A 21,772-nucleotide genomic window follows, 5' to 3' on the forward strand; every position below is an offset into this window, starting at 1 on the left:
ACCTACAACACAGGGCAACAGACAGGGTCCCCACCGTGTTGTCCTGTCTCTCCAGGTCTGTTCCTTTAAACAGGGATCCCCGCCATGTATTCTCACCTCTCTAGGTTGGTTCCTTTCAGCAGTTTCACTGGGGAAATTGAGTTAAGGTCCTAAAGCCACGAGAGGGATCAGGGTACAAAAGATGGTGCCTCTGAGACAGGCAAGTGGACCTAGGTACATGGCCAAGTCCTGCCTGGCCCTTGAGGTCCCAGGTTCCAGTCTTGCCTAGAGCAGACAGGCTGACCCTCCCTGGGTAGTAGTCTTATGAGTGTGTGTTACTCATTGGGCAGTAAAAAAAATCCCAGCTTTCTCTCCAGTTGTAAATTAGCCTGATTTCAAAGGACTTAAAACACAAAGTTAGGCTGTCTGATGTCGAACTCTTTCAGATTTATGGACAGAGTTTGATCAAATCCATGGATGACATACTTTTAATACCAAAGGAAGTGGGAGGTGGGGCCTAATGGGAGGTGTCTAGGAACTTAGACAAAGGATGTAAATCTGAGCTCTTGGTCTGTCCAGCCCAATCAGCTCTTCTCCCATGTTCCGGAGCAGAGAGAAGCCCCTCACAGTACTGGGATTTGAACTCAGGGCTTTGCAGTCTCCAGCCAGGCGATCTTCCTTGCAAGCCATGACCCTAGCTCTTTGTGCTTTCTTCTAATAGGATCTTGCTTTTTACCTGTGCTGGTCTGGGCTGTGATTCTGCTTTCCTCTTGACTGGAATGACAATGTACTCCACCGTGCTCAGCTTTTTATTGTTGATAGAGAGCCTTGTAGGCTTTTTCACTGGGTTGCTCTCAAACTGTGACCCTCTTGATCTTTTAATATCTGGGATTACAGATGTGAACCTCTGTGTCCAGCTCATGTCTGCTTTTAAAAATTTACGAAGTATCTTTTAGTGAATCTTATTTTCCTTAGTAAGTATAGATTAGAAAGAAACAGCTACTCCTTTCATTTTCTTTTCCAGCCCCTAGTGGTTGGTTTATAATATAAACACAGATTAAGGAGTGAGTTATTCTGATTATAAAGCGTTTTGGTTGGTTTTGTTTTTGTCTTGTTGTGTACTCAGGTCTTGAGCCCCCAGCTCTCCTTTGTCACTTCCCTGGTGCTGAGATTAGAGGCAGTTATACCAAACCTGGGTATATGAACCTGGGTTCATGAACCTTTTCTTACTCTTCAGTGATAAATAAATCTTTTCCAGAACATTTAAAGTTGGAGTGTAAGGTGCATGTGTGAGCATTCTGAGATTTTTGACAGGAGCTCTGGAGGCCAGTGGCTTCCCTTATGTGTTTATTTGCAGGAATTGGGAAGATTTCACAGGAACGGAGCTGGAGTGCACATCTGCCCTGTGTCTGGAGTGAAGTCTTGAGAACCAGACACAGGAGCAGCAGGCTGCTCTTTGTGGGGTCAGCAGGGGTTGGTCAGGGTTGAGCAGGAGAGCAACGAGCCTCCTGCCTCAGCATAGTCGTATGACAAGGGCCCCTTACAGCCCACTACCCTTGCACTCATCTTCTTTCTATAATTCCCTCTCAGAAAAAAAAGCTTTTTTTTTGTTCTGTGGGTTGTCTATGATTCCCATCTCTTTAGAAACAGAGCTTTCTAGCTTCCTCTGTGTTGTGAGTGAGTGGACGGAGAAAAAAAACTAGGATCTTTGATTGTTTAATCTTTGAGTCCTGGTATTAACTTTAGGCCCAGAACCAACTGGAGAGTTTAAATGAGATGCTAGTGAATCCCGACAACATTATTTCACTATTAAAACTGAGAAAGTGGCTGGGGGCTCATACCTCTAATCCTCTCCTCGGGCTGCGAGCTGAAGAATGCAGTTCTTCAGTGATGCACCAGAAAGCCAGAAGTGGCTTAAGTAGTAGAGCACCAACTTTTAGGGAAAAACCTATGGACAGCACCCAGACCTGAGTACCAGTATGTGTGTACACACACACACACACACACACACACACACACACACACACACGCACACGCACATTAAAATGACAAAAAGACAAGTAGACTAGCGTCACTAAACTTGCTGCTTTTTGAGCTGAAACTTGGTGAGAAAGCTTCTATTTATGACTCAGTGAAATCACACAGGCAGAGAGGGGTCGCTGAATTCCCAAGGAGAGAGCTGACCAGACAGCTTCCACATCTCCCCAGAGCACTTGTTCTTACTCTCGTGTGTTGAAATGATGACCTCACAGTTTTGTGCCCGTAACCTCGTACCACTCACCTCGCTCCTGAAGGCACACTGTTTGAAAGCTGGATCACTTGTTTTCGGGACAATGAACCACAGCCCCAGGAGTTTTAAAAGAAATGCTTGGTGTGAAGGAGAAATTGGATTGGATTAAATAAAGAAAAGACTTTCCTCCGGAAGAAACCATCCCTGAACTTCAGAGTATGTTGGACACCCCAGAAAGTGGATCTGGGCTCCAGCCAGTCTTTGTCTAAAGAAGCCCTGAGGCGGGAGCCACCCCAAAAGTCTGTCTTTTGCCAAAATAAAACCCAATAGGCCTTTTATTCCCTTTTCAAAAATAATAAGTGAGCACAATTCTGTAGTCATGTACTACACAATGGTGGGTCAAAGCGCCTTTCTTCCTCCCTTGACAAGAGAAGGCAGCCATTCATGGCTGCTGCAACCCTGCGCCGGCCGGCTCTGGGCAGGGCCTCTGGGTTGCCCCTCCTCATTCTCATCAGCAGTGATGGATCCTTCCCAGTTCTGCTTGGAAATGGACACCTGTTCAAGACAGATTTGAAGGGAAGTCATAGAGAGGATTAGGTCTCGTGCCTCCCGTCGGCAACAGTGCACTGATGTAAACATAACAATTTCTGAGCCTTTCTGTCGGGATGCTGGGTGCCTGTCAGCTGGAGTTGTGCACAGCTAGAATGGACAATCTGGAGTGGGGGAACCCCAAGTCATTGATGAGGGCCTTTGTGGCAGTGATCAGTGTTTTTATTTCTCAAGGAAATGAAAAGAAAGTGAAGCTGGCCCACCAGCTGCGTAGGTACAGGAGACAGGTTTTCAGTTCTGTGCCTGGTCGTGGGTTCCTTTCAGGTGTACATATCCCCCTTAAATTCAGATAATTCCAGGAAGTCCAAGCCAAAGTGAGGTTGAGGATCTTTCCTGAGTGGAGTGGCAGATACAAAGGACCTGTGGCAGGAGCTGGTTTGTTTTGTTTTATTGTTGCTGTGATGCAGCTCTAATGACTGGAATGAATGGAATATTAGCCAGTAAGTAACATTTTGTGGAAGAATATTTAGGGATATAAAAGGTCATTTTTTTGCCAGTCCTGGGCTTGAGCTCAGGGTCTGAACCCTGACCTTGGACTTTCTCAAGGCTAGAACTCTACCACTTGAGCCTCAACTCCACTTCTGGCTTTTTTCTTTGTATGTGGTTCTGAGGAATTGAACCCGGGCCCTAAAAGATCATTTTAAAAAATGTTTGGCAGTACGGAGATTTGAACTCAGGGCCTTGTGCTTGTCTGTCATATGGTCTATCAGATGAGCCATTCCCCCAGCACTTTCCCTCCCCTTATTGGTTTATTTTTCAGCGAGGGTCTAAAGACTTTTTTGCTTGTGTCTGACCTCAGACCATACTACTCCCTTCTAGGGCTCCGGTAACAGGGATGGAGGACAGGAGCCAGTATGTGTGCTTGACACATTGCTTGAGATCTTGGGGTCTTCCCAGCCGTGTTTCCATCTCTACCACTGAGTATGGGAGTATTATAGACGGAATTTTTGAAATCTTGTTTCGTCTGCATTTTTTTCTTTTTAATGGGTGTGTGGGCAAAGGAGCTCTTCAGTGGGAAGGGAGAATATCTCACAGGGGACACGGTGCCCAGGGCACTGGCTGCGGAACTGCTGTCCAGAGATGACTGCTGGCGTAGCAGGAGGAGTCATCTCAGACACTGGAACGAAGTTGGAGTCTGGGATGGGGGCAAGGCAAGGATAGGCACCATGCCCAAGCTCTAGAAGGAACCCACAGCCCAGTGTCACTTAACACGAAGCTGAAGCAACAGTGCCAGACTGCCAGATAATGGTGTCCCGAGGAGGGGGATCAAAGTTCTTCACTTCTTGTTTCCTGAGGCTCTGAGCTGGGCTTCCTGGTGACAGGTGGTGACCTAAAAGTCAGCTTCTCAGAACCGGTGTCTGCCAGGAGTGGAAAAGGTTTGTAAAGTCCTTGTATCCCTAGAATGGGATGTGAATCTCTTCCCTCATGATCCAAACCACAGACAACATCAACAGAAACATACCTCCGAGGACACCATGTCCTCACCTCCCGTCCCAGGCTGCTGTCTACCTTCATGTATCCTTACTGTGTGTATGTGTGTGTGTGTGTGTGTGTGTGTGTGTGTGTGTGTGTGTGCGCGTGTGCATGGGCATGCGTGTACTGCTGCTAGGGCTTGATCTCAGGATCTGAGTGCTGTCTCTCAGCTTTTCTGCTCCAGGCCACAGCTCCATTTCTGGCTTTTTGGTGATTGAATGGAGGTAAGAGTTTCATGAACTTTTTGGCTCAAGCTGGCTTCAAAGCAGGATCCTCAAATCTCAGCCTCCCCAGGATCTAGGAAAACAGATGTGAGCCATCATGCCTGGCTATCCCTTAGCTTTTCAGTGCTACCTCTTTACCTCTTAAGCCACAGTTCTACATCTGACCTTTTTTGGTGGTTAACTAGAAAGGAGTCTAATCGACTTTTCTGCCTCGTCTGACTTTTTTGAACCGTGATCCTCAGTAGCTAGGACTTTATATATATATATATTTTATATTATATATATTATATATATCTAATATTGATACTAAATATAATCCTGGATTTATGATCTTTTTTCATTTGCTTTGAAAACTATCATAAGTTTATGTATATTTAAGTTACATATACATATGCCCCTGATAAAGCTTTTGAGATTTATAAAAATGGTACCATAGTGTTATTTTCTAGTATTGTTTTACACTAAACTTTTAAAGATTATAATTATGTTGTTCATTTATATATTTGTGGTTCCCTTAGTTTTCATTGCTATATAATATTTCACCATTTGAATTTAGTATGGTATATTTATCCATCTATTTTCCATTGGACTTGGATGTTTTATTTTTTAAATCAAGTCTGCCCACTATTTCTGAGTTTGTATAATGTAGTAAAATGTTGAATAAACAAGGAAGGGTTAATATCAAAAGCATAAAGAAAGCAGTTTTTGAAGCATACAAAATTGTATTTAAAAGGTTTTGCAAACTCTCAATTTGAAAAACTATGTAAAATCTACTCCAGTCCTTCTTCCCTGACATGTATTTTGGAAATATTTCAGGCATTCTTCTGAGTTTTCTTTGAGATTTTAGGTTGTTTCGTGCTTTTCTGTCCTGGGGCTAGTCACCCCTAGAGGGCATGAGGGAGCTGGAAATGTTGACAAAAATTAATAGGGAGCTGGTACCCTCATGGTCCCAGTCTTGTGTTAGTACAAGAAATGTAGTGTGCATTTTGGTAGGGTAAAAGAACTAATACTGTTCCAGTTACAGGGAAAATTAAAACAACAGGTCACATCTATCAGTTCTTGTGACGTGGATGCATATCCAATTGGTTAAAGGGTGTGTGAAAAAATAAATTGAGACTTAAGAGAAGGGAAGCATCACTGGAGTAAAAAAAAACTGGATGAGGAGGAAGTTCACACATGAATGGTACAAATCAGTGGCAAAAGTCATTTTTTTAGAAATGAACTCATGGTTTGCACAACTCAATGGCACTTGGAATTCACAGCCTTTTATTGCTTGTGCCTACCTGAGGTCTTATAAAACCTTTGAAGTGTTGCTTACTGTGTGCTCTCAACAGTCTTTACCCCTCCCTGGTGCTTAAGTTAATATTTATTCTCTCTTGGAAATGAATAGAAGTACAGAGTACCAGCCTTGAGGGAAAAATCCAAACAAATAAAAAACCAGATGGACAGAGCCCAAGTCCTGAGTTCAAGTCCCAGTGTCAGCACATGCAGACACCAACACAACTGGTGTGTGAAATGTTGAGAGAGAGGTCCCTGTTAATTAGGACGGTTTTCAGGCTGGATTTCTGTGAGGACCCGGGGCACTTGGGGCGAGTTAACGGTCTATGCCGTCTTTGTCTCCGGGTCCCCACGTTCTCCTCCCTGGCCCTGTGACGGGTCCTCACTTGGCCAGAAGGCTTCTCAGATGTGGTGAGGATGGGGAAGGGAGGTGATTCTGGCTTACCAGAGAATCTGGGTCATCTCTGAGATTTTGAAGAGGGAGAGGATACTACAGGAGGAGCTCATGGTGTGGAAGGTCACAACCCTGCGTGGTGATGGTGACAGCAAGGCAGGTTCACCGAGGGAGACGACAGGCTCTGAGGGAAGGCCTGAGAGGATGGTGCCCAGGGTGGGGTCAGGAGGGACCAAGAAAGGACCTAAGGTGTCAGGCAGAGCTGGAGAGCCATGAAGATGCCAGGCCTGGGTGCCAGGAACAGTGTGAGGAGGCGGCTTTACTTGTGTCCTGAGTGTAGAAGAGTAGATTGGGAAAAGGTTGGAGACCTTTGTGTTCATGTTTGTGGGAGAGGAGAGGGGAGAGGCTTTTAAGAGAGAAAATTCTGCTGGGTGCTGGCGGCCACCCCTGAAATCCTAGCTACTCCGAGGATTGCGGTTCAAAGTCAGCCTTGGCAAGAAAGTCTATGACATGTTCAGCTCTGTGATTAATCTTCACCTCCCCCCCCCCCGAAAAAGCCGAAAGTGGAGCTGTGGCTCAAGTAGAGTGCTAGCCTATGTGAAAAAGTTCAGTTCAGGCCCCACTACCAGCACACAGACAGAGCACATTTCAGTGTATGGATGAGTTTGAGCGTACGGATGAGGAGGAAGGTGAGCGGCTGGAGATGGGTAATGCGGGCTGCATGCCCCTGGGCAGCAGTGGCCTGGACCAGCAGCAGTGCAGACTTTGTTATTGATCATCTATGCTTTTGCTCTGATGAAACACACCAAAACTTTACCTGGACTGATGCTGAGTGCACTTCAGTGTTGTGTCGCTGCTTCCAGAATGCTCTCACACCCTCTCCTCTCGCCAGCGCCTTAAGTCAAGACACCAAGGCTGTGCCCTTCTGCTAGGTCAGGCTCTGTCTTCAGTGCCTGCCATTTACAAGAGGAGGGAGTGTGTGTGGGAAAGGCGGTGTTGGGGCTCAGGGTTCTTAGAGGATGTTTATCCAGCAGGGGCAGATATGCTGTGTCCCTTGACTGGCAGGCATTGCTTTATTACTCATGTGCTGTTTATTGGTTCTTTTGAAGCTATTCTTACTTGTGCCTGTTTTTTAATACCTGAACAACTGGGAGAGAGAACTTATAATCCTGCAGTCATTTGGCTTATATTCTTAGAGAGTATTTTTAAACTATAACACTCAGAGCCATCTCGTGTCATTTAGAGCCTGAGAGGTGCTTTCAATGTTTATTTCTTCTGAACAAGAAGCTTTCCATGGTCAAAGGCATTTTTACCTGAACAGAAAACACATAGGACACAGTTTCCTGCATATTTTAGGTTTATGTTTTAGTCAGTTATTATTGTCTCCCCTTACAGTGAGTAAGGACGTTTTTAATCATGACCATTGCAGAGTCAGCTGCAATGGAAAGAAAATTGTATTCCAAAAACCCCCCACCAATCTAAACATCTCCTGACTTAGAAATGGATGTTTATTTTGACTCAATTGCACATTTAAATCTCTCCCCCCACCCTCCGCGGGGCTCAGTTGGGATGAGATCATCTTGCTATCAAGAGATTTCACTGTGCTCACATGGTGTCCACGAGAGCCAGTGATTGGCAGAATTTTCAAATGGACACAAAACTTAGCTTTCTAAATGGAGAAATGGTCTGAAGCTGATTTGGAATTGAAAACAGGACTATGGCTAGAAGAAAAAAGAATGCCCTTCTCCTGCTTGTGGTTGTTAGCCACTTTTGTGGTTGGAACAAATAGCTAAGAAAGCACTGTAGGAAGGAAGGCCTGGTTCTGGGGATAGCTTTGTCTGCTAGTTTCTTAGGTTTCTGACAACAGTCTAGTGGCTCTGTGGCTTCTCGCTCACTTTTGGTGACGGAGAGGATCATGGCAGACACATGTTCTGAAGTGTCTCACCTTGTGGTAGACAGGAAATGAGAGCGAGAGAGAGAGAGAGAGAGAGAGAGAGAGAGAGAGAGAGAGAGAGAGAGAGAGGGAGGGAGGGAGGGAGGGAGGGAGGGAGGGAGGGAGGGAGGGAGGGAGGGAGCAGAAGGGAAAAGGGAGAGGGAGTGGGAAGGAGGAAGGGAGAGGCACAAGCAGGAAGCAACTGTGGACAAAAACTCTTTAAAGAAATGGCCCTTTTCTCCTAGTCCATTGGAGGTACAATTTGTTGACTGATTAATCATTGATGTGATCTACTCACCTCTCAATTGTCCAGCCAGCAGGGGACCAAGCACTCAACTTGTGAGACTTTGGGGACATATTCTATCCAAGCCATAAAGTTTGTCTAATGGATGGGAGAAAGGTATCCTGGTTTAAGAAACTGGTTTGTGGTTTCTGGATAGGGCATCTGGTAATTAGAAGGCATTTGTAAGTTCATCTGTGTTCATTAGTCAAGACACGAAGGTCCTCCAGTCATGAGAGAGAAGTCATTTACAAAAACCGAGTCATTGCTAGATTAAAATGTAGGATTGATCAATAGCAGAGAGCCAAGTTGAAGAGACTCTTTCACTAAATGCTGCTAATGAATTCTGGGAGGGAAGAAAGCTGTTGTCTGGGAAACAAATGATTTGGAGAAGTGGGGAGAGCAGCATGAGGTGGAGAGGCCTCTGTGGCGGGGCTCAGCTCAGAAGCCCAGTCAGTAGTGTGGCTTGCTTCGGATGTGCCATTGCTCCATCTATTTGCTCTGAATAAAGACAGCCGGAGCCACTGGAATCAAAACACCTGGGAGCGTTACATCAGCATCAGGAATTCTCCCTGGTACTGCAGGCTTGGAGGGGAGCAAGTTCATGGATATAATTAGAGAACTCAGTCTTGCTCATTGAAATGACACTTATAAGACTAAGGGAAAGGTACACAGGAGAGGGATGGGAGAAGAAAAGCCAGTGAATTTTCTTTGCACACACTGATGAATATTTCACACTGGAGTCTGACAGTTGTTTGGTACTGAATCATTCTCACTGTTTTCCTCCTGGTTCCCTTTTCATGCTGCCTTTTATTAACTACAAAAGTTTTGGGTGCAATATATTGCTTCTAACAATTTACCTCTTTTCAGTCATTGAATTTATCTCAAGAATGTGACACTTGAACAGTTCTACAGTGACAAAACATATAGACCAAAGGAAATAGTATTCTTCTTAGTGATCTTATTTCTTCTTTGGTATTTCTGTCGTCGCATATCACTGCTTTGCTTTTGATGAGCCATGTGGGATGGTCTTGTTTCCATTCTCCCACGAAAGGAAAAGGGTTAGCTAGTGCCTGCCACATGACATGTCGCATCTAGCACAAGCCTCTTCCTGTCTGCCTACAGTGCTGAATTAATTTACTTGTCTTTTTTGTTTGTTTGTTTTTGGTTTTTTGCCAGTTGTGGGGATTGAACTCAGGGCCTGAACACTGTCCTTGGATACATTTTGCTCAAGGCTAGTATTCTGCCACTTGAGCCACAGCACCACTACCGGCTTTTTCTGTGTGTGTGGCTCTGGGGAATTGAACCCGGGTCTTTGTGCATGCTAGGCAAGCACTGTATCACTAGGCCATGTTCCCGGCCTTACTCGTCTTTTAGAGTAACCTCCTCAGTCTAACCTAAGTACAGAGACATTGTTACCTGGACTCAGAGAGAAGAAGCAGAGAGAAAGAAATACAAGAAACTGGAACCAAGAAGTTACTGGGGACAGAGGTAGATTAGTTAATGCCTCCCCAGGAGTCAGAAGAAGACAGGAAGGACATAGAGGGAAAGGGGTAAGGGCTGTGGGTGGGGGTCATGGATGATGAGGATGATGATGGAGATGAAGAGCTATGGCTATGAGCAGCTGTCCTTATTAATGTCCAATTAATAATATTTGCCAATCACCAGGCCAAGTTCTGTGTGTGATTTCTTATCCTCAAGACTATTCCGCAAGGCTGGATTTATTAGCCTGACTTAAAGGACAAAAACAGAAGATGTGGTTAAGAGACATGACAAGGGTGGTAGAGGAAACTGAGAAGCAAGGAGAGACAAGTCCCTGATATATCTTCTTAAGAACTCGCCTCCAGTGATCTAACTTCCTATCAGCAGGCCTTGCCTCCTCCAGGTTCCACTGGGCAATCACACCAAGGTTGGGCATCCAGCCTTTAACACACTGGCCTTCAGGAGTGAAAGAAGAGCTATACCTGCTTTTTTGTTTTGTTATAGAAACAAAAAAAATCAGAGGAGGTAGTTGTCTGGAGGAAAGCAGGCTGTGATGCTTTCATCTGTTTTGCAAAGCCCTGTCCCCTTTTCCCTGGTGTGTAGGTGGACAAAATGTGTATCCACATGCTGGACTGACTCCCTCCAGAGAATGCCACCAAGGAGAAGAGGATGGTGGCGTTGTGTAGTCCTTTGATTTCCCTGGAGTGGTTTCTGGAGGCCAGATTGCCTCACTCCCAGAGGCAGAGGCAGGAGGAGGAGGGGTCTGAATGAATATTTGTGTGGTAGGTGTTGGTGGCATTGTAGAGTTTTACTTGTAATGGTGGTGTCACTAGTGGAAATGGATTGATGTTTAAGCCTTAAACAGCTCTAGTTTATGCTCTATAAACTCTGCCTTATTAAAAATTGGTACTGTAAAAGCTCCACACCTTTCCAGTTTCACCGTTAGAACGCAGTGGTCCCTGAACACAGGGAGTAGTAAAATGTATCATTGCCTCTGTGACTAGTTTTTCTTATAATATACGTTTTAATTGTTCTTTCAAACACAGGTACTGCTATGCTATGAATATGATTTCTTTTCTAAACAGGCTTGAATGGAGATTTGTCCTTGGCATGGAGGTGGGACCTATAATAGGTGGAGCCTAAGGGGTCTCTAGGGGTGCTTCCCTGGGAAAGTTTTAAAGCAGTTCTCAGAGACCCTTTGGTTGGTCCCCCTTGGAGAAGGGCCTGCCCTTTCCCAGGCTCCTGACCTTCCCTTGCTCTGGCTTCCTCTCTGGTGGTGTGATCTCTAGTTCGCACATGTGTGGTTAGACTTCACTAGAGGCTGGACCAGTAGGCCCCCAATATTATACTCTTAGCTCCAACCCTGTGAGCCATATGAACCTTAACAACAACAACAACAAAAAAGATGAGACTTGGGAAAAATCATATTAAGTGAAGTAAGCCAGATTCAAAGGAACGTAGGCTCAGTGGTTTCCCTCATTTGTCATAATTAGTATAAACCTTGGATTCTCCTAGCGGAGATTTACAATAGGGTAAAACCTAGATACATAAGGCCATATAGGATGAGGCTAAATGAAAGGACCTCCAAGATATGGAAACAAGAGCCATATAATATGAGATTGTTGTTCTTAATGTACTATATTATTTCTCATCTCTTTTGTTGTCCCTTGGTTATTCTCATATTGTTACAATATCTTACCTTGTTATCTGGTATATTGTATAAATGTTTGTTTATTTGAAGTAGGATAGGGAAGGGGGAAAAACAAGATGAGGGGAGAAGGTGAGGGGAGGGAAATGGGGACAAAAACATGAGAAGGGATATCAGTGTTTGTGAAGCAACGCACCTTCTATCTGGCGAATATAATGTAAACCAATTAATTACAATAAAAATTTTTAAAAAAGATGTTACCTACCTGCAGTTATTTTAGTAATAATAACAAAATGGACAAATATAAGCATGCAGGTTCATTTTTACTTTTAACCTTGAACACTATTTTCCCTTTGTTTCTAAGAGCAAAGGCAAGTTCGGAACTGAAGCAGTTTGTTTCTGATCATTGAATACATTTGGGTTGCAAAATACCTTAGACTTGGTAATTTATAAATGATAGAAATTTTTGCTCACTGTTAATGGAGCTGGGAAACCTGTGAAGGTGCAGACAGAGTAGGTGTGTGATGGTGCCTGTGTCCTGGCATGGTAGAAGAGGCCAGCATTGCTCTCCAGTGTCTTTTTCAGGACACTAATCTTATCACAAGGGAGGAACCCTTCAGATTTAATCATGTCAACAAAGCCTTTACTACTTAATAATACCAGGGTTATTAGGCTGCCATATACAAATCTTGGAGAACACAAACATTCACTCTATTTCAGCACTTGAATATTAAGACAGCATCACTAGTCATGTCTAGTAGGTTCATAGTAAACACTTCTTAACTTGACCGTTGACTGAACCCATATGTTTTTCCTCTTCAGGTCATTGGAGTAGCCCACTCAACAGCTGCTCTTCTCGCCAGTCCCTCTTAGTTTACATGGACACATGGTACAAGTTAGCCAACCAGTAGCCATGTGTCCATTGCACATCCATCTTGTTACTTGCTGAGCTCAGAGCCCTAGAAGTCCTGTTAGTGGGAGAGGGGCCTGTGGGCCAGGGGTAGTGGTACACTCATGTAATCCTTGTTCTCAGGAGCCTGAGGCACAAGGATCACAAGTTCAAGGCTAGTCTGAGGTCTACAGTGAGACATGTTGAGAAAGAAAAGGGACAGACAGACAGACAGACGAGAGAGAGAGAGAGAGAGAGAGAGAGAGAGAGAGAGAGAGAGAGAGAGAGAGAGAGAGAGACACACAGAGACAGACAGAGAGAGAGACAGAGACAGAGAGACAGAGAGAGACAGAGAAAGGAGAAAACTGTAATTTCCTGTTCAGATCTTTGGCAGGAGGCTACCATGAGGAAATAGTCCAATGGCATGTCCCCAGCAAGTATAGTACGGAATATACACAATGTTATTGCCCTCGTTCTGTTCATATTCCTTTTATGGAACCATCCGTTAGTTCCAAATTACCCATTAACAAATAGGCATCTTTCCCAGATTTGTTTTTCTCAGTCACAAAGTGAATCATTCACTGGAGGTGTGTGAATTTTCTGAAAGGGAACAGATCAAAAGGTTTTGAGGGTCTCAGTCTTTCAGATTCCTTTTGTGGGAGGTAAATTGGTGATTCAGATAAGTCCACTCTTTAAGTCACAGTCTGAGCCTGCAGGTATGCTGTGGGACAGTGGAACAAGCCCCTTCTACGTTCCGGAGGTCTGTGAGTCAGTGGGGTGAGCCCCCTCTTCTCTCCCCAGGCCTGTGGGACAGTGGAGTGAGCCCACTCATTCCTGAGGCCAGGCAAGCCTCTGCAGCTCCTGTGAGATCGCATTCATTCTTCCCAATTGTATCAGCCATGGGCTTCACTGATGACTGCTAAGGGAACAGGAGCATTTGTTTGCCTGCCCTTAAGGGCATAGAAAAGAAAACTACAGTGGAAATCCCAGGAAATGGACTAAGGCTTAATTAAGGAAATTCATTTGGGATTCCTAGATTTAACAAAAAGTTTCAGAAGGGCGGAGGTGTTGCTTAGTAGCATAATGTGTGCTTAGTGGGTGCCAGGTTTGGTGTTTGATCCCCAGCACTGAAAACAAAACCCAACAAACCAAAATCAAGTTTCTGAGGAATTATGTGATCAGTCTTCTGAACGTGTGCTTTCTCTCATCAGCCAATGATTTGTCCCATACAGAAAACGCTCAGAAATATAGTCATAAGCTTTATATTTAAGAAACTATTTAAACATGCACTTTCTTCAACTCTTACTTGTTCATATTCTATACGGAGGCCACATTGCTTTAAAATGATGTTATTGTAAAGCATGTCATTCCATTTGACTATTGTTAAGTGGAGAAGCAAGTAGCAGTAATTATGCAGTAATTGCTTGATATTAAATGTGTGGTGAAGAAACTGTTCCTTCAGTTCTGGTGTTACTCAGAGCACAGGACATAATGAATGCCTTTGCTTGCTGATACCTGTGTGGATCTGCCTTCAGATGGAGAAATGATGGCAGGAACCGACCTCCTCCCCCTCCAGCCCAGAAGGGACACGGAGGCTCAGAATGTCATGCAAGCAGAGGAGGAAGAGAGCTGTTTCCTTGAAGAGCAAGATGTGCAGACCGTGCTGAGAGCAGGCAGAGGCTGAGCCCAGCAGATCACTGCTGTGCTTTGACCTTTCCTTGTCTCTTGGCTCACTCAGTACCAACCCTAGATTATGAAACATGTTCTGGAAGTTATTTCTAGAGGACACACATCTCTTTGGTGACAGCTTATTTCTGGATTCCTGGTGCAAATGCCTGGACTCTGATGACATTCAGGGGTGTGTGGCCAGCCTGTCACCTGATTAGTCACTAAAGTGTAAGGACTCCTCACTGGTTTCTGGGCGGAGGAGGGGGGGCAAGCACAGGAGGGAAGAGGCAAAATAACTTGTTTGTTTCTTCCAGGCTTATCTTTATAGGCCACCAACCAGGGACCTTCCTTCCCTGGTGCCTCTCTTTGTAGATACCCCCCGCCATTTCAAAGGGAGCTAGTGTGGCCCCTTGTAGGGAGTGATCTCTAGGCTGTGATCCCTAAGATCCTGTGAAACTCTTGTAGTTTTGGGAGAGCTTATATCTACAAAGGTGACTTCAATCCCCTGGAGAAATCTTGAGATTATAGCACATTCTTTTTTTAAACAGGAGTGAACTATTTATTGAGGAGCAACAAAGACCTTCCCGTGGGATGGGAGGTTGTTCGTCTGAGCTGGGACTGGACCTGGGGTTTTATGGGATCTAAGCAAGTGGGGCAGAAGTTAATGCAAAAGCCACTGGGGTCAAGGGCGATGGGGCTTCCCAGTTGGGCCCACAAGGGGGTGTTTACAGCTAGGCTTACATAGATTGCCCTTATAGCAGATTTTTGAGAGCTTGTTTGGAGGTTCTAGCAGGGGAGTGCAGCTACTCGTATACCCTTGACTGAAGACTGGTCCTCCTCTGTTGGGGATGGTGGTCCTTTTTGGCTGATTGCGCAGCTTCGGGAGGGATGCACATGGAGTGGTGAGGGAGGGGGAATGGGACACCCACCTAGCCAGCTGGATCGACCCAGGCGATCAATGGGGTGACAAATGTCACAGCCAGATCACTCTCATATTCGATAGCGATTCCTGTAGCCCATCCTTAGTGTCTCTGTGATGAGCACTTCTCTTCTCTGTTCTGAGGTTCTGGGTGGAGGCTCACTGTGTCTCAGGAGGTCTGTAGTTGGGACACAGACGTAAGGATGAGGAGATTAAAACAGACTGTGCCCTACTGTGCTTGTCTTTCAAATGAGTATAGAAAGCAGAAAGTCCCCCCAGAGCTTTGGGGAAAGTGGAATGAGGCCTTGCATGGGTAGCGTTCAATGCAGTATGCAGTACAAGGTGTGTATTCAGTTCATTGTAGCAATCACCATCATTTGTCTCTGCTCTTATCTGTATCTTGTAGGAAAAGTGGAGCCTGTGGCCAAAGTTTGTTTCTAAGCTAAGCCCTAGCAGCTTGGTCCTCACAGCGGGAGCCAGGTACCATCTGCTCCCCATTTTAGTGGTGGCATGGACGGGCTGAGTTCTGAGTCTTCTCCAGGGTTCAGGGCTGCCCCGCAACACTGGGTTCAGATCTAGGGCCCTGGGAGACTTCACTGTCTGACCTTGTAGGAGGGACAGGCTGTGCCAGTAAGATCCCATGATTCTCTGATTATACCCAAGGCCCAGGGGTCTGAAAGTTCCTATACCATATGGGGTTTGCCTGCCAGGAGTTTATGTCTATTGCTGGGGACTCTGTGTGGGTGGGGGAGAGACACTATGCTTGGATCCCTGGACAGGGACCTTGCTTGCCACAGGCTGTGGACATAAGGCACTCTGTATGGAACTGTCTGTGTAGTTAAATCCATGTACCACACGCCATCCATTCTCATCTGCTGCTGTGTAGATGCAAGGCTGTCCGCAGCTGCCTTTGCTTGGGTCCTGAGTCCCTGGTGAGGAATCAGTAACAGGATTGGCTCTGAGGCTCTCCCTCTAAACAGGTACTGGCCGCTGGGCATGGCCCGATTTCTTTTAAATGTCTTTAATATGTGGGAAATGGAGTTTACTTCAGGAGGTCATGATTTGGATTACTGCCCACAGGAACTTTTAATGTACTTGTCCCCATGCCTGCCCTCTGTATGGGCTCTGTGAGCAGAGCAGTTCCTTGATGTGTGCAAGCATGACAAGAAGCAGATTGGAGTGACGTGGACACTGGGCTGGTGGAGAGAAGCCTGGGGATGGAAGCTGAGTTCACATCAGACCTTTTGCCTGACCCTTGCGGGGGTGGCTGCTGTGGTTTGAATGTGTTCTGCAAGCTTACATGTTGCTTATTTAATCTCCAAATTCATATGTTAATGATACTTAGACGGGGCTTTGAGAAGATAATTAGAATGAGATGTGGTCACGAGTGAGGGGTCTTCCTGAGGGCCTTGGGGAAGTTTCTAAGAAGAGAGACCCTTCTTGGTGGCTAGTCACTCACACTTGTAATCCTAGCTACTCAGGTGGCTGAGGTCTGAGGGTTGTGCTTTGATGCCAACCAGGGCAGGAAAGTCTGGGAGAGACTCTTATCTCGGGGTAACCACCAGGAAACTGGCAGTGGAACTGTGGCTCAAGGTGGCAGAGCCTTGAGTAAAAGAGCTCAGGCACAGCACACAGGCCCTGAGTTCAAGCTCCACAACAAAAGAAGGAGGAGGAGGAAAAGGAGGAAGAGGAGGAGGAGGAGGAAGAGGAGGAGATCCATGCTAGCAGTAGCTCTGTCTTGCCATAGAATACCCTCTGGTACATTGTGATGTTGCCAGGAGGCCTCCCTCAGGTGCCAGTGCCCTGCTCTTGAGCTTTTAGTCTCCAGAATTGTGAACCAAACCACTTATTCTCATCTCATGTATTTTTGTTATAGTAGCAGAATGTGGTCACAGAGTGGTTCCTGCCATCTAGGACTACTGTTGTGTGAAGCCCAAGGTGAACCCGTCCTCGCCCTCAAGAATCCTTATCCCCACCCAGAGAGTTTATTGCCAATGAAATTTTGTTGGAAAAACATTATTTCAGTTTGCCAGGATGTTCCACATGCTGACAGTGTGAGATGAACTCTAAGTCCATTAGTTTATGAGACCTTGCTGCCCTGATTTCAATTTGGTCTCAGGCATTCATTTGTGTGGATGGCACCCATACCTTGCACTGGTTTCTGGTCTCTTTTTCACAGCTATGCCACCCTTCCAGGATTCAGAATTTTTCCAGCTGTTGCAATCTGCCAATCTGAGGAGTTAGAATTTCCTGTTGGCAGCCTGCTGAGAAAATGAAAGTGGAATTTGAGGTTTGTTGTGCATCTCTTTGTCTCTGGAGAGAAGGCAGAATGTGTTGACTTGTGCGCACATCTGGTCCGTGCCCAGGGGATGTCCCAGGCTTGTAATTCACGTTTTCTGACGTGGTCACTCTGATGACCATCATGAGGATCACATTTTTCATGATTAGGTTTGGGAGTCCTGATCCCCACTGTCCAGCCTGAGAGCATGAGTGAGAACTGTCGGGGAATGGATCAGAGGAGCTCACTGGCCAGCACTGGATGAAGGCAGGTTCCTGTCCCTGGGTAAGCTGGCTGGGAAATTCCTACCAGCCCTGTGGACCTGAACAGTCTCTTCTACGTGAAATGGGTAGAGTGGATTGTGAACCACCCCTTTTGGTGAGACAGGCTGGAAAGGAGATAAAGGGGGCGGAGGGCTTCTCATCGGAATCTTGCTTTATGTGTCCTTGTGTGGCATTAGATCCACCCATGATCTATACATTAGGTCTGTACATGTGGCAGATGGCTCTTGTGTGAGCCCAAGGCAATGTGTGCCCAGCAGCCACAGTTGCCACCCTGGAAGGATGAGGTCAAGTAGGGAGGGATTACTGATCTTTCAGGACTCACTCTGCTGAACAGTTCAGGCATGGGCCGACGGAAGACACTGGTGTGTGTCTGTGAAATATACAGCGAAGAACTTGTGCATATTTGGGAGAGCACAAGAAAGGACAGTGATGTGGCTCACTTGTTAGAATTCCAACTTCACATGTGTATATATCTATCTATCTTATCTATGTGTTCAGTCAGTCACCACTTGGTGATATGGTCCACCCTGGGAGCTCTGTTAGGCAGGAAGATGTCTGTTATAACAATCCTTGACTCTCTAGTGCCTGCTATAGCCAGTGATAGTCTTGGTACTTAATTCACACTCAATAAAAATAAACCATGATTGACTGACTTGGTTTCTGTAAGAGAAACCATCATTTGCTGTGCACTAGTGGCTTATAACTGAAATCCTAGTTACTAAATTGGCTGAAAAGAGTATGGTTTGAAACCAGCCCGAGTAGAAAAATGTATAAAACTCCATCTCCAATTACTAGCAAAATGTGGGACTGGAGGCATGACTCAAGTGGTAGAGTGTCAACTGAGAGCCAGCAAGTCAAGTGAGAGTACCAGGCCCTGAGTTCAAGCCCTAGCACACACACACACACACACACACACACGCACGCACGCACGCACGCACGCACGCACGCACGCACACACAGAAGAGGACCATGGGCACAGAAGGTACTTTGGACTGGGGTTTGGCAGGAGTTTGTTACCCAGCCAGCAGTCTGTGGTAGACTGTAGTTTTGAGGGGCCTTCCATTTTGGGCACACATTTAAGTAGCAGTTAAGAGTGTCATGCAGAATGTGGCTGTGACAGCTAGAGCAGAAGGTGGCAGCGGGCTGAGGTGAATGTTAATGTTGATATGGAGACAGAAGTACCCGGGCTTCCCCTTCTAACCAGTTCTCACATTATTGCATGGTGGCCTTGACCTTGAGAAGGTTGGTTGGAATAAATATGTAATGTCTCCGCTGCACTATATGCCCCCATTCTACAGTAAGACAGGACCCGTGGAGAACCTCGGGAGCCCCCTTCGGGGCTCTTTAGACCTCACAAGTTGGTAGTCGCTGCTATCTCAGCCCTCAGAGTGTGTGTAGACAGGCAGCCCTCACACCTCGTAGTAATGCGCCAGTGATCCACTGCAAATGCTGCCGTGCTCGGTGGCTCTGTCAGTGGGATACTTGTCCTGAGTTGGTGGTGGTCATTTCTCGTGGCTGTGCAGGTCTTAAAGGGACTTTCCAGTGCAGGGAAATCTTCTGTCTTTCAGTCCATGACTTTTCAAAAGAGAGGCCGAGCTCACTTTCCCAGCCTCTCTCAAGCTAGGGTGTGATGGCATAAATGCTGGGCTCCACCAGCCAGATACATCTGGCCAGACTTGGCATTGGAAGCTGGAAATGAGAGAAGTGGGCTTAAAGGAAGCCATTCTGATGAGGAGGGTGGCGACACATCATTTCCCCAGCCCTGGGCTGCCTGGTGCTATGAACACAGGCACTTCCAATGCCGATGTGCCAGAGTCCCATGTTCGGAGTTGGGTGACACTTGGGGCCTACATCTCCAGCCTTCTAGACATGCTCAGGAATCCTTTGGTGAGTTCCTTTCTGCTTATGGCAACCAGGGTTTTTCGCCTTACCATCAGAACTTAGGCCTTTCAAGTTCTAGAACCCACAGGAGTGTGAATTATCACTGTAACCACCTTGAGTCTGTGGGTGCTCTGCTGTTTACCACAGGGCTTTGTTTGGGGATGAGCCTGGAGTGGAAGCACGCCTGCCTGGCTAGCATGAGGATCTGAGCTCAGTTCCGAGCACTGGGCAGGAGGAGGAGGAGTCTGAGAGATGTGGGTGTTTATCTTCTCAACGGTGAAAGGATCTACTTCTGTCTTTTGCAAATTCCCTTCACCAATGAAGTGTAGAATCCAGGATGAGATTCTCTCTAAAATAGTTGCTTTGGGTCTTTACAGAGTGTCCTGGACAATGAATTAAGATCAGCCTCTGCCTCTGTACTGGGTTTTCATTTTGTGGGATGAAATAATTTGTCTGTGTGTTACCGGTTGTCCCCATCTTGTCCATGTGCTCGTCGTCTGGGAGCTTAGCTTGTAAAGCAGAGCTGCTGGTGGGGCTGTTTCCTCCACCGTGGGTTCTCAGACTGCCATGTGCTATGGAGAATCCGCATATCACCCACAGAGATGAGCGAGTTGCTTCCCAAACCAGCTGATATTAAGGGCAACTTTACAAACAAATATTAAAGAAATAGCACCTAAGATATTGCTCCACTGATCAGTTGACCCCTGGTGACAGACAATAATAATAACAGCAGCTAAGTTGTTCTTACTAAGTGCCAAGCTCTTTTAGTTGTTTCACAGAATCCTTATAATGTCACGAGGAAGGCATTCTTACCCACTTCACAGGACTGAAGGTTCATGGGGGCCAAATACCAGTATGCCAGTCACAGATCACCATTCTTTGCTTAAGTTTCCATCTCACCCAGTCCGTGTCCTTCAACCAATGCAGTCATATACTTACTCCACACATATTCGCATATGCATCGAGTCTTCACATCAACTGTAGAAAATACTTTTATTATCTTCACTGGTGCAGAAACAGACACAGAGAGGGTAAGTAACTGGTCTAAGATAGCCCATAAGTCCACATAGCTCATAAGGAATGGAGCTAGCCCCACCTCCCAGGCAGGTTAGCTCCAGGGCTCATTTGGCAGAAAGGCTCCTGGGAACACATGGAGTATCCCCAGTGCAGTGACAAGACTGGACAGCAGAGACACTGTCCATTAGCAGTGGCCCTATTGTGGGAGGTGCCTGTTGGTCACACAGAGGAGTAGATGCAGTTTGGAATGGAAGCAGAGAAGGACTGCAGCCAAGGTTTCTCAGCAGTCAGCTGGAGGTGGAGATGAGTGGGCAAAGGTGTGAGGGTCCAGTCCTGGAAGTGAACAGAGCCAGGGCCTGGGAGCTGGATGGTCTCTGACCTCCTGGGCAGGGAGGACACAGGGAAGGTTGGGTAGATCAAAGGGCACACACTGGGGATTCAGGTCAAGCTGTATCAGGCTTTATTTAGACTTGACTTGCTCTTTGAAACAGATGGAAAATTCATCCAGTGGCCATTCAGATACACCAGGCTGGGAGGAGCCTGTGGCTGGCATGGAGTGGAGGGTCTAAGACCCCTGACTGATAGGACTCATGCTGTGCTCTCACAAATATGGAAACCTTTGCCAGCAGAGCTAAGAACTCTATCTCCAAATCCTGGCCCACTCTAGCTTCAGCTTGCTGTCAAGTAGTAATTGGAAATCTCTGAGTCTCCATGTGGGACAGAGAGACTCGAAGGCCACATGCTGATATTTGCAAACAGTGTTTCTGATTTGTTCAATTACCACATTACCAGCAAGGGCTGTTAGCTTGATCTTCACCTGATATGATAAGAAGCTAATTATATGACAGGTTGATCCACGTGGCAGGGCCGTGTCAGTCATAGCAACACAATATTTATCTGGACAGCAGAGTCGAGCTGCTAATTCAATGCAGTCTTTTCCAGAGACTCAGCCAATGCAGTAAAAAACAACTCCCCACCCTGGACAGACAGACACCCTCTAGGCCCTGGAGACACAACTCCAAGGCATTCTCTTGTCAGCCACCGACTTCGAACCTGCTTGCTGTTGGTCTTTCTTGTTTCCTATTGAATAGTCTCCATAAGGAGGGCAGTAGATAACAGGACATCCAGAGTCCCAGTCTGTGTTTCTGTTAGTTGATAGCTAGAGATAGAATTACAAGCTTTGTGTTTCATATGTAGATTTTTACCAGATATGAAAAGAAGACACGACTGAAGAAACTTTTGAAAATGTTTAATGCACATATAAGTTAGCAATCATGATTATGGCCCTCTAGAGGCTCTTCCCATA

At 46.0% G+C, this 21,772-nt stretch overlaps 1 protein-coding gene across 1 annotated transcript in view; it reads left to right on the forward strand.

Moving 5' to 3' along the window:
* Retreg1 (reticulophagy regulator 1) overlaps positions 1-21,772 on the forward strand; it is a 100,169-nt gene that overhangs the window by 38,168 nt on the left and 40,229 nt on the right. The gene's annotated exons all lie outside the window — the stretch shown is intronic.

Source organism: Megascapheus bottae, chromosome 4 (genome assembly GCF_031878675.1).
Source record: "Megascapheus bottae isolate mThoBot1 chromosome 4, mThoBot2.hap1, whole genome shotgun sequence".
NCBI classification, from domain to species: Eukaryota; Metazoa; Chordata; class Mammalia; order Rodentia; family Geomyidae; genus Megascapheus; species Megascapheus bottae.